Raw genomic sequence first — 12880 nt, 5'->3', positions numbered from 1 at the left:
ACCAAAGTATAACATATTAATATGTATTAAGTAATGTTTTCTACATCATCATTAATAAGCACCTTTAACTGAGGGCATTTTCTTTTTGACAAGATATCTTCATCCTCTGAACTTAATACTCCACGCACAAAATGGATTTAGAATTCTAATAAATTTTAAAATTCTGCAGTCAAATCTGATATGACATCCACGCTCGAATGCAAATTTTCAAATGAGATATTTTTGCTCTTAAAAGCTCTTATTACACTCCGTGTTGTTCAGGAATTTCTCTAATTCTCAAACTATGTTAGAGTGAAACTGTGTTCTAGGACGCCGTGTTGTACAAGGGTTTTCCCCAATTCTCAAACCATGTTAGAGCGAAACCATGTTATAGAAGTGCCATGTTATGGGGGTGGGGTGGTAAGGGGAAGGGGGACCTGTATGTTCATTCTTCCAATCCATGAACATGGAATGTCTTACCATTTCTTTGTGTCTTCTTAAATTCCTTTTAAAAATATCTTATACTTTTGGTGTATAAGTCTTTCACATCCTTGGTCAAGTTTATTTCTACGTATTTTATTCTTTTTGTTGCAATTGCAAAAGAAATTTTTTTTTAACTTCCTTTTCTGAGATTTAATTGTTAGTATATAGGAATGCAATGGACTTTTGTACATTTGTTTTGTAGCCAGCAACTTTACTATATTCATTTATTGCTTCTAATAGCTTTTTGGTGGAGTCTTTAGGGTTTTCTATATATAGAATCATGTCATCTGCAAAAGTGACAATTTAACTTCCTCATTCACAAATAGGATGCCTTTTATTTCTTTCTCTTGCCTGATTGCTCTGGCTAGGACTTTCAATACTATGTTAAATAGCAGTAATGATAGGGAACAACCTTGTCTTGTTCCTGAACTTAGAGTGAAGGGCTTCAGTTTTTCAGCATTAATTATGATATTAGCTGAGGGTTTGTCATATATGGCCATTATTATGTTAAGGTATTTGCCTTCTATACCCATTTTATTAAGTGTTTTAATCATAAATGGGTGTTGCATCTTGTCAAATGCTGTTTCTGCATCTATTGATATAATCATATGATTTTTGTATTTTATTTTGTTTATATGGTGTATCACATTGATCGATTTGCATATGTTGAACCATCCTTGTGCCCTTGGGATGTACTCCACATGATTGTGATGTATAATCTTTTTAATGCATTATTGTATTTGACTTACTAGAATTTTATTTGGGATTTTTGCATCTGTATTCATCAGAAACATTGGTCTGCAATTTTCTTTTTGTGTGTTATCCTTACCAGGTTTTGATATCAGGGTAATGTTGCCCTCATAAAATTAGTTAGGGAGTATTGCCTCTTCTCCAACTTTTTGGAAGAGTTTGAGGAAGACAGGTGTTAGATCCTCTTTGAATGTTTGGTAGAATTCACTAGTGAAGCTATATGATCCTGGACTTTTGCTTTTGGGAAGGTTTTGGATGACTGATTCAATTTCCTTACTGTTGATCAGTCTAGTTAGATTTTCCATTTCTTCGTGATTCAGTCTAAGAAGGCTATATATTTCTAAGAACTTGTCCATTTCTTCTAGGTTATTGAATTTGGTGGCATATAGTCCTTCATAGTATTCTTGGACGATCCTTTGTATTTCAGTGGCATCTGTGGTAACGTCTCCTCTTTCATTTCTGATTTCGTTTGTTTTTGTCTTTTCTCTTTTTATCTTTGTGAGTCTAGCCAAGGGTTTGTCAATTTTATTAATCTTTTCAAAGAACCAGCTCTCTGTTGCATTGATTTTTTTTCTATTGTCTTTTTGTTCTCCATTTCATTAGCTCTGCTCTGATTTTTATTATTTCCTTCCTTCTGCTGACTTAGAGTTTCATTTGTTCTTTTTCTAGTTCTTTAAGGTGTAATGTGAGGTTGTTTATCTGGGATTTTTCTTCTTTCTCGAAATAGGCCTGTAATTATATAAACATCCCTCTTATTACTGCTTTTGCTGCATCTCAATAATTTTGATAGGATATATTTTCATTCTCACTTGTTTCAATGTATCTTTTGATCTCTCTTCTTATTTCTTCTTTGACCCAGTCATTCTTTAAAAGCATGTTGTTTAATCTCCACATATTTGTGGTTTTTCCTGCTTTCTTTTTGCAGTTGATATCCAACTTCAAAGCCTTGTAATCAGTGAATATGCTTGGTATGATTTCAATCTTCTTAAATTTGCTGAGGCTGATTTTATGTCCCAACATATGGTCTACCCTTCAGAATATTCCATGTACACTAGAAAAGAATGTATACTTTGATGTTCTAGGATAAAGTCCTCTATAAATGTCAATTATGTCCATTTCATCTAATGTGTCATTTAGGGCAGCTATTTCATTATTTATTTTCTGTTTGGATGATCTATCCATAGCTGTCAATGATGTATTTAGGTCCCCTAGTATAATTGTGTTTTGGTCAATTTCTCCCTTCAGTTCTGTGAGTAGTTGCTTTGTACATTTCAGTTCTCCCTGATTGGGGGCATAAATATTGATGACTGTTATGTCTTCTTTTTGTATAGTCCCCTTTATAATTATGAAATGTCCATCTTTGTCTCTTGTTATCTTTTTTATCCTGAAGTCTGTTTCATCTGATATAAGTATGGATAACCTGATTTTCTCTGAATGCCATTTGCTTGGAGTTTCAATTTCCACCTTTTCACTTTGAGTCTATATTTGTCCTTGTAGCTGAGATGCATCTCATGGACACAGCATATGGTTGGGTTTAGTTTTTTGATCCAGTCTGCAACTCTGTGCCTTTTTAATGATGAGTTCAGTCCATTTACATACTGATATATGAGGATTTCCTATCATTCTATCTTTTGTTTTCTCGTGGCTTGGTGTCTCCATTGTTTCTTTGCCTTTTTGTTGGTGTCTGATATTTCAGTGTGGTGGTATTCTATGATTTTCCCTCTGTTTCTGCTTTTTAAATGTTATATATTTCAGTTCTGGATAATTTTTTGAGTGGTTACTAGGTATTAAGTTTATATAAAAGAAAGTTTCATATTTACAGTAGTCCTTTTCCTTCAGTATGCTTCTTATCTCCATTCTCCTTTGCTGGTTCAGACCTTTACTCTCTGCCTTTATGTTTTTGTTGTTACAAATTATCCCTACTTATGCTGTGAGTTGAGTTCTGTGTTGCAGTAGCCAGCCCTCCCTTTCTTTCTTCTTTACCCTGTATGTTATGCTTAAGTGTATAGTCCTATTTTGTGTAGGGGTTGCCATTTCCTGCTTCTGTCTGTCTGTTTGTAATACTACTCATAGTTTTATATTCTTTTGATTTTTTGTTTCAGGTCGAATAGTGTCCTTCAGTATTTCTTGTAATGCAGGTCATGTGTTAGAAAATTACCTCAGATTCTGTATGTCTGGAAAGGTCTTCAATCCTCCATCATATCTGAAGGATATCTTTGCTGGGTATATTTTTCTTGGCTCATAATTTCTCTCTTTCATAGTTTGAATCTTTGATTCCACTCTCTCCTGGCTTGTAGAGTTTCTGCTGAAAAATCTGATGATAATGTAATGAGCTTTCCTTACCATCTTCTTTTCCCTGGCTGCCTTGAGGATTCTTTCTTTATCATTAATTTTTGACAGCTTCAATCCAATGTGCCTTGGAGAAAGCCTGTTGGGATTGAGGTAATTAGGTGTTCTATTTGCTTCTTGGATTCAAGGATCTAGTTCTTTTCACAAGTTTGGGAAGTTCTCATCACCTATTTGTTTGAATATACTATCTGTTCCCTTCTCCCTTTCTTCTGCTTCTGGTATACCCATTATTCTTATGTTGCTCTTTCTGAGGGAGTCAGAAAGTTCTTGTAGAGTTCTTTTATTTCTTCTAACTCTCAAGTCTCTCTCTTCTTCCATCTGTGTCACTTCTAGATTTCTATCTTCAACGTCACTGAGTCTTTCCTCCATCTGGTCAGCTTTATTACTCAAGCTGACTATTTCATTCTTCCTTTCTTTTATTGAGTTCTTACTCTCCAGAATTTCCACTTAGTTCTTTTTTAAAATTTCAATTTCTTTGGTAAAATATTCATTTTGTTCTTTGATATTGTTTCTGAGTTCATTAAAAAGGCCTGTCTGTGTTTCCTTGCATCTCGTTGAGTTTTTTCAGAACTGCAATCTTGAATTCTCTGTCACTTAAGTCACAAATTTCCATGTTTTTAAGTTCATTTTCTGGAGACTTTTCATTTTCTTTCTGAGCTGCCTTGTTACCTTGGTTATTCATAGCAATTAATCAATTATTATTTCTCTTCCTGGGCATCTACAGGAGTCGGTTCTGCAGCAGGTTGATATGAAGAGGTCTTTATTTTCTCTCCCACTGCAGCCTTTTATTTTCTCTCACACTGTAGTCTTACATTTTCTCTTGCACTGTTCCAACTTCTCACGTGATGGGGGTTTCTCTGGAAGGTGGGCTTCTCCTATGTGAGCAGGTTGCCTGGGTCTCAGGGTACTGCCTCCGTGGGGGTAGGGATGTGGAGGGCAATAGAGTTTTGAGCTTCTGTAGTCCCAGTGCTCCCTCTGCAACCCAATGCAGAGCCTTTGTGTCTCAGTGGCTCTGGTTGCCCCTACAGGGATCTGCTCAGAAAGGTGGGGGCGGGGTGGGCTGTGAGAGGTGGCTCTGAGCAATTGCAACTACCAGCCCATAGTTGTCTTGCCCCTACAGTTTTTTCCCTTTCACCAGAATTAGTTATGCTGTGAGTCTACGGCTGTGGGGCTGCAGTTCTCAGGATTGTAGATATTCTGTTCTTTTAATCTGTCACTGCTACTGTTTCTTCTGGAGCTTGCTTCTAACATGCGGGGGGCGGGAGGGTTAAGCGCTGGGGGGGTGGGGTGGAGGTGGTCAGGCTCCATGTCTTTGTTCTCTGTTTTCTACATAGCAGTGATGACTTAAACCACCATTTTCATCCTTCTGTACTCAGTCTTTGCTCTGAGGTCTCTGCTGCAAGCACTGAGTTCAGCTGCATTATATGCCAATCCCTCAGGCAGGACTGTGGACCATAGCGGATGCCTTCGCAGCCCAAATTCTTCCCTCTCCGGTAAGCTCCGGACTTCAGCAAGCTCTAGTCTGTGTCCTGTGTCCTGCAGCCTGCATCTCTACACTTCCCTCTTCCCTCCTGCCCACCTTCAGGTGATTTGATTTGCATGTCTCTCAGATGTGCCTGTGTGCCAGGCAGGGAATCCTTTGTGGAATTATAGCTATTCAATTTGTTGTCACTTCCAGGGAAGATTTCAAGAAACACTTCTCACACCGTTATTGCTGTGACATAATGGTTCCCTCCTAATTGCAAATGCATAAAAGAAGCTACAAAACTGTTATTCTGTGGAGCATTTGAGATCTTCTTCCCCAGCATATGTCATCAGTTTGGCTCAAATAAATAAACTTTTATAAAAATTCTCTACAGGCTTGGATGCTTCTTATGTCGACAACATCTTGAGACACACTAAAATAAAAATGCAACACACCAAAACCTATGGGCTATAGCACCAGCAGAACTAAGAAGGAAGTTTATAGAGATAAATGCCTAAATTATGAAAATAAAGGTCTCAAATAAGCAACTTAACTTTCCATCTCAAGGAACTAGATCGAAAAGAACACACTAAGCCCAAAGGTAGCAAAAGGAAGGAGATAATAGTCTAGAGCAAAAATAAATGAAATAGTGAACAGAAAAACCAAACAAAAATCAATGAATCTAAGACTGCTTTAAAAAAAAAACACAAACAAAGTTGACAAATCTTTAGCTAGACTAAGAGGAAGGAAAGAATACTTAAATAAAATTAAAAATTACAGAGGAAACATTACAATTGATGCCAGAGATATAGAAAGCATCAAAGAGACTACTATGCACAATTATATGCCAACAAATTCAATAACCTAGAAGAAATGGATACATTTCTAAAAATATACAAACTAGAGTGATTCATGAATTCTGGATCCTAAAGCTATAGAAAATATGAACAGAGGAGTAAGGTGATTAAAATGGTGATCAAAAACCTCTCAAGAAAGAAAAGCCCAGGGCCAAGTGGATTCACTGGTGAATTCTACTAAACATTTAAATAATTAATACCTATCCTTCTCAAACTCTTCCAAAACCTGAAGAGAAGGGAACACTTACAAACTCATTTTATGAGGCCAGCATTGTCCTGATACCCAAACCTGACAAAGACAGTATAAAAAAAGAAACTTAAAGGCCAATAACCCTGATGAAACTAGATGCAAAAATCTATTGAACAGGACATAATTCAACAGGACATAAAAAGGAATATATACCATGACCAACTGAGACTTATTCCTGGGATTCATGAATAATTCAATCCAGGAAAATCAATCATTGTGGTACAACATGTTAACAGAAAAAAGGGTAAAAATTACATGATCATTTCAATAGATGCAGAAAAATCATTTGACAAAATTTGATATCCGTTCAAGATTGAAAAAAAAATACTCAACATACTAAGAATAGAAGGAAATTACCTCAAGATAATAATGACCATATATGAAAAACCTACAGGTATCATACTTAACAGTGAAAAACTGGAAGATTTTCCTATACAATTAGGAACAAGGCAAGGATGCCCAGTCTCAACACTGTTATTCAACATAGTATTGGAAATCCTTGCCAGAGCAATTAGGGAAGAAAAAGAAATGAAAGGCATCCAGATTGGAAAGAAGGAAGTAAAGAGATCTCTGTTTGCAGATGCCTTGATCTTATACATAGAATTGTAAAGACTCCACAAAAAACTCTTAGAACTAATAAATGCATTGAAGAAAATTGCACAAAACAAAACAAACATACAAAAATCAGTTGGGTTTCCATACACTAACTATAATCCTCTGGGAGAAAAATTTTTTTTTCATTTAACATAGCATCAATGCCCAAGAATAACCAAGATAACAATGGAATTCAGAAAGAAAATTAAAGATCTCCAGAAAATAAACTTAAAGACATGAAAGATTGTGATTTAAATGACAGAGAATTCAAGATTGCAGTGTTGAAAAAACTCAATGAGATACGAAAAACTCAGACAGGCAATTCAATGAACTCAGAAACAAATCAATGAACAAAAGGAGTACTTCACCAAAGAGACTGAAACTATTAAAAGGAACCAAACAGAAATTCTGGAGATGAAGAACTTAATAGAAGAGATGAAGAACAAATTAGAGAGCTTAGGAAATAGAGCAGAACAGATGGAGAAAAGAATTAGTGACATAAAAGGTAGAAATCTAGAAATGACTCAGGTAGAAAAAGAGAGAGAGAGTCGAGAGTAAAAAGAAAAATTGAAAGAACTCTACGAGAACTATCTGACTCCACTAGAGAAAGCAATACAAGAATAATTAGTATACCAGAGGAAGAATGGGAGAAGGGAATAGAGAGCCTATTCAAACAAATAATCAATAAGAACTTCCCCAACCTGTGGAAAGAACTGGATCCTCAAATCCAAAAGGCTAAGAGAACACATAATTATCTCAACCCAAAAAGACTTTCTCCAAGGCAAGTTATATCAAAACTGTCAAAAATTAGTGACAAAAAATGAATTCTCAAAAACCACAATAAGATATCACCTTACCCCAGTTAGAATGGCTATCATCAACAAGACAAATAGTAACAAGTGTTGGAGAAAAAGGAACCCTCATACACTGTTGGTGGGAATGCAGACTGGTGCAGCCACTATGGAAGGCAGCGTGGAGGTTCCTCAAAAAATTATGAATAGAATTACCATATGACCCAGCAATCCCTCTCCTGGGTATCTACCCAAAAAATCTGAAAACATTTATCCATAAAAACAAGTGTGCTCCAATGTTCACTGCAGCTTTATTTATGGTGGCCAAGACATGGAAACAACCAAAATGTCCTTCAGTAGACAAATGGATAAAGAAGCTGTGGTATATATACACAATGGAATATTATTCGGCAGAAAGAAAAGATGAAATAGGACGATTTGTGACAACATAGATGGACATTGAGGTTATAATGCTAAGTATAATAAATCAGACAGAAAAATTAGAGAACCATATGATTTCACTGATATGTGGTGTATAAACCAAAAACAACAAACGAACAAGACAAGCAAATGAGAAACAAAAACTCATAGACACAGACAATAGTTTAGTGGATACCAGAGGGTAAGGGGGAAGGGAGATGGTAGATGAGGGTCAAGGGGATCACATAAATGGTGATGGAAGGAGAACTGACTCTGGGTGGTGAACACACAATGTGACTTATAGAGGACGTAATACAGAATTGTATACCTGAAATTTATGTAACTTTACTAACAATTGTCACCCCAATAAACTTAAAAAAAAAAAAAAGAATTCTCAAGACAACCAGAGAAAAGAAGAGGGTAATCTTAAAAAACAAAAACGAAAAACCATAAAAAAAAAAATAACAGAAAACCCATTAGATTATCCTCAGATTCTTAAGCAGAAACCCTGCAAGCTAGGAGAGAGTGAAGTCAAATATTCAAATTATTATTATTATTTTAATGATTTCAATCTTCTTAAATTTATCAAGACTTGTTTTGTAGCCTAATGTAGTCTATCTTGGAAAATGTTCCATATGCACTTGAAAGGAATGTATATTCTGCTGCTTTGAGGTGAAATGCTCTAAAAATACCAATTAAGTCCATCTGGTCTAGTGTGTCATTTAAGGCTGCTGTTTCCTTGTTGATTTTCTGTCTGGAATATCTGTCCAATGTTGCCAATGGGATGTTAAAGTCCCCTGCTGTGATTGTATTACAGTCAATCTCTCCCTTTATTTTGGTCAATATTTGCTTTATATATTTAGGTGCTCCTATGTTGGGTGCATAAATGTTTACAAGGGTTATATTCTCTTTTGGGTTGATCTTGTTATTATGTAATGTCCTTCTTTATTCCTTATTATAGCCTTTGTTTTAAAGTATATTTTGTCTGATATAAACATTGCTACACCAGATTTGTTTTTCATTTTCATTCACATGAAATATATTTCTCCTTCCCTTTACTTTCAGTCTGTGTGTGTCTTCAATCTGAAATGAGTCTCTTGTAGAGAACGTATTTATGGGTCTTATTTTCTTATCTATTCAGTTACCCTATGTCTTTTGAGTGGAGCACTTAATTCATTTACATTTAAAGTGATTACTGATATACATATATAGTTATTGTCACTTTACTCTTCATATTTATGTTCTTTTTTTCCACCTTCTTCTTCTTCTTAAAAAAGTCTCTTTAACATTTCTTGTATTACTGATTTGGTGGTGATGAACTCCTTTAGCTTTTTCTTGTCTAGGAAGCTCTTTGTCCTTCGATTCTAAATGATAGCCTTGTTGGGTAGAGTAAGTCTTGGTTGTAGGTCCTTGTTTTTCAACACTTTGAATATTTTGTGCCAATCCCTTCTTGCCTGCAAAGTTTCTATTGAGAAATCAGCTGACAGTCTTACGGGAGCTCCCTTGTAAGTAATCAGTTGCCTTTCTCTTGCTGCTTTTAGGAGGCTCTCTTTGTCTTCAACCTTTGCCATTTTAATTATGATGTGTCCTGGGGTGGGCCTCTTTGGGTTCATCTTGTTTGGGACTCTCTGTGTTTCCTGGACTTGTATGTCTATTTCCTTTATCAGGTTAGGAAAGTTTTCAGTCATTAATTCGTCAAATAGACTTTCAATCCTTTGCTCTCTCTTTCTCCTTCTAATACCCATATGTTGTGGATGTTGTTACACTTGATGTCATCCCAGAGGTCTGTTAAACTATTCTTACTTTTATTTATTTTCTTTTTTTGCTGTTCTGATGGGGTGTTTTCTGCTACCTTGTCTTCCAAATTGCTGATTTGATCTTCTGCTTCATCTAAACTGCTGGTGATTCCTTCTAGGGCATTTGTCATTTCAGTCATTGTATTCTTCATTTCTGAGTGTGTTTTTTAAAATGGTTTCTATGTCCTTTTTATGCTTGCTATCTCTTTGTTGAAGTTCTCACTAAGTTCTTTGAGCATCATTATAACCAATGTTTTGAACTCTGTAGCTGGTTGGTTGCTTGCCTCCATTTCATTTAGTTCTTTTTCTGGAGTTTTCTCCTGTTCTTTCATTTGGGATATATTTCTTTGTTTCCCAATCTTGGCTGCCTCTGTGTTTATTTCTATGTATTAAGTAGAGCTGGATGTCTCCCTGTCTTTGTCAAGTGGCCTTATATAGTAGGTATCCTGCGGAGCCCAGTGCCACAGTCTCCATGGTCACCTGTGCCAGGTGCTCCAGGAGTGTCCCTGGTGTGAGTTGTGTGTGCCATCCTGTTGTAGTTGAGCCTTGATTGCTGTTGGCACATAGGTAGGTGAGATTGACCCTCAGGCTAAATGGCTGTGGGGTTTGGCTATGTCCACAGTTTACAAGCTGCTGTTTTGGGGGCTTACCCCACAAAGCGGGATTCACCCCAGCAAGCTCTTGTGCCAGCTGAGACCACTCTTTGGATGTGCCACTTGTGGGGCTAACTGGGTGGTGTTCTGTTGTGTTCTGAAGCTGGCCTCCAGATATGTTGGTTCTGGGGCCTTTTGCGAGGGACTCCGATGCAGGCCCAGTTCAGCCACTGCCTGTGACCAGCTTGGTACTACCTGGTAGGAGCTACAAAGTGATCCACAGTTGGTCACTGCCTATGCTGGACCTGGAGGTGTGTGGAAAAGACCACTCTGTAAACCGAAGAGAGCTGCCACCAGTACCAGGCCTGGGGTAGCTCCACAAAAAGCCCAGAAAACCCTAAAACTTACTGTTGCCTGCGAGCTTCCCATGAGGCTCAGTGAGTGATAGAGTCTCATGCAGTACGCAAGTTGGGTGATGCATGGTCTCAGGGAGTCACCAGGGCGGGGCAAGTGATATTCACCAGGTTAATGTAGATTCTGCTTTGGTGCTGGTGCTGAGACTGGATCTACTCAGCAAAAGGCTCAGAGCACACCAAGGACAGCCATACCTGCCTGGGGCCCACTGATTCCTGAGAGTTGTCCAAGAAAGACTGCAGCGTGGGCCAGGGCTGGCTGTTGGCCACCACAAATATTCAAATTTCTGAAAGAGAAAAATCACCTACCAAGAATAATATATCTAGCCAAGTAATCTTTTAGATATGAAGGAGAAATAAAAGCTTTTCCAGAGATACAGAAGCTGAGGAAATTTACCACCACAAGACCTGCACTACAAGAGATACTGAAGTGTGCTCTTCAATCTGAAACAAAGAGACAAAAGGATAAAAAACTATGGGTAAGATGACTAATAGAGACACAGAGCAGGTAATTGTGACTCTTGTTCAGAATAAAGGTATTACACACTTAAATATAACAAAGATTCAAGGAGGAAATAATATTTTTTTAAACAAGACAATAGCTACTGCAACTTGGAAATGAACTCACAGCATAAAAAGTTTTGTGGCAATAAAAACATAAATGGGGCAGGAGAGAAGGACTGAACTTGCACAGGTGAATGGAGATCAGATGCAATCAGAAGAAAAAGGATATATATATATATATATATATATATATACATATATATGTATATATCCTTTTTCTTCTGATTGCATCATATATATATATATATATATATATATATATATATATATATATATATATCACTTTCTTTTGCTTAAACCTAATGATAATCATGCAAAAAAATCTAGAATTGAGTCACATAACATAGAAAAAGAGGAAACAGAGGGAAAAAAAATCATAGAATACCACCAAACTAAAATAACAGACAGAAACACAAAGGGAAAAGAAACAATGGAGATACTTAGCTACTAGAAAACAAAAGATAGAATGGCTATAGAAACCCTCACATATCAATAATCACCTTAAATGTAAATAGACTGAATTCACAAATAAAAAAGGCACAGAGTAGCAGATTGGATCAAAAAACAAAACCTAACCATATGCTGCCTTCAAGGGACACATCTCAGTTGCAAGGACAAATATATACTCAAAAATGAAAGGATGGAAAATGATATTCCAAGCAAATGGCATCCAGAGAAAAGCAGGTGTATTCATACTTATATCTGATGAAAGAGACTTCGAGATAAAAAGTAACAAGAGACAAAGATGAACATTTCATAATGATTAAAGAAACAATACATGAAGAAGACATAACACTTATTAATATACATGCTCCCAATCAGGGAGAACCAAAATATGTATATAAAGCAACTACTAACAGAACTAAAGGGAAAAACTGAGACAAACACAATTATCATAGGGGATCTAAATACCCCATTGACAGCTATGGATAGATCATTCAAACATAAAATCAGTAAGGAAATATCAGTCTTAAATAACACTTTAGACCAGGTGGACATAATCGACATTTACAGAGCCTTTCATCTCAAAACACCACATGCTATTATTCGCTAGTGCACAGGGAACATTCTCATGGACAGATCATATGTTGAGACACAAAACTAGCCTCAACAAATTTAAGAAGACTGAAATCATACCAAACATATTCTCTGACCACAATGCTTTGAAACTGGAGATCAACTGCAAAAAGAAAGCAGGAAAAAAACCACAACTATGTGGAGATTAAACAACATGCTACTAAAGAATGACTGGGTCACAGAGAGAAAAAGCAGAGAACCATGTGATTTCACTGATATGTGGTATATAAACCAAAAACAACAAAAGAACAAGACAAACAAATGAGAAACAGAAACTCATAGACACAGACAATAGTTTAGTGGTTGCCAGAGGGTAAGGGGGGCGGGGGGTGGGGGGTGGGAGATGAGGGTAAGGGGGATCGAATATATGGTGATGGAAGGAGAACTGACTCTGGGTGATGAACACACAATGGGATTTATAGATGATGTAATACAGAATTGTACACCTGAAATCTATGTAATTTTACTAACAATTGTCACCCCAATAAATTTAATTTTA

Source organism: Rhinolophus sinicus, chromosome 5, assembly GCF_057876585.1.
Source record: "Rhinolophus sinicus isolate RSI-liver-muscle chromosome 5, RSI-T2T, whole genome shotgun sequence".
Lineage (NCBI taxonomy): Eukaryota > Metazoa > Chordata > Mammalia > Chiroptera > Rhinolophidae > Rhinolophus > Rhinolophus sinicus.
The sequence above is the reverse complement of the archived record's forward strand: the minus strand, read 5'-3'. Positions refer to the sequence as shown.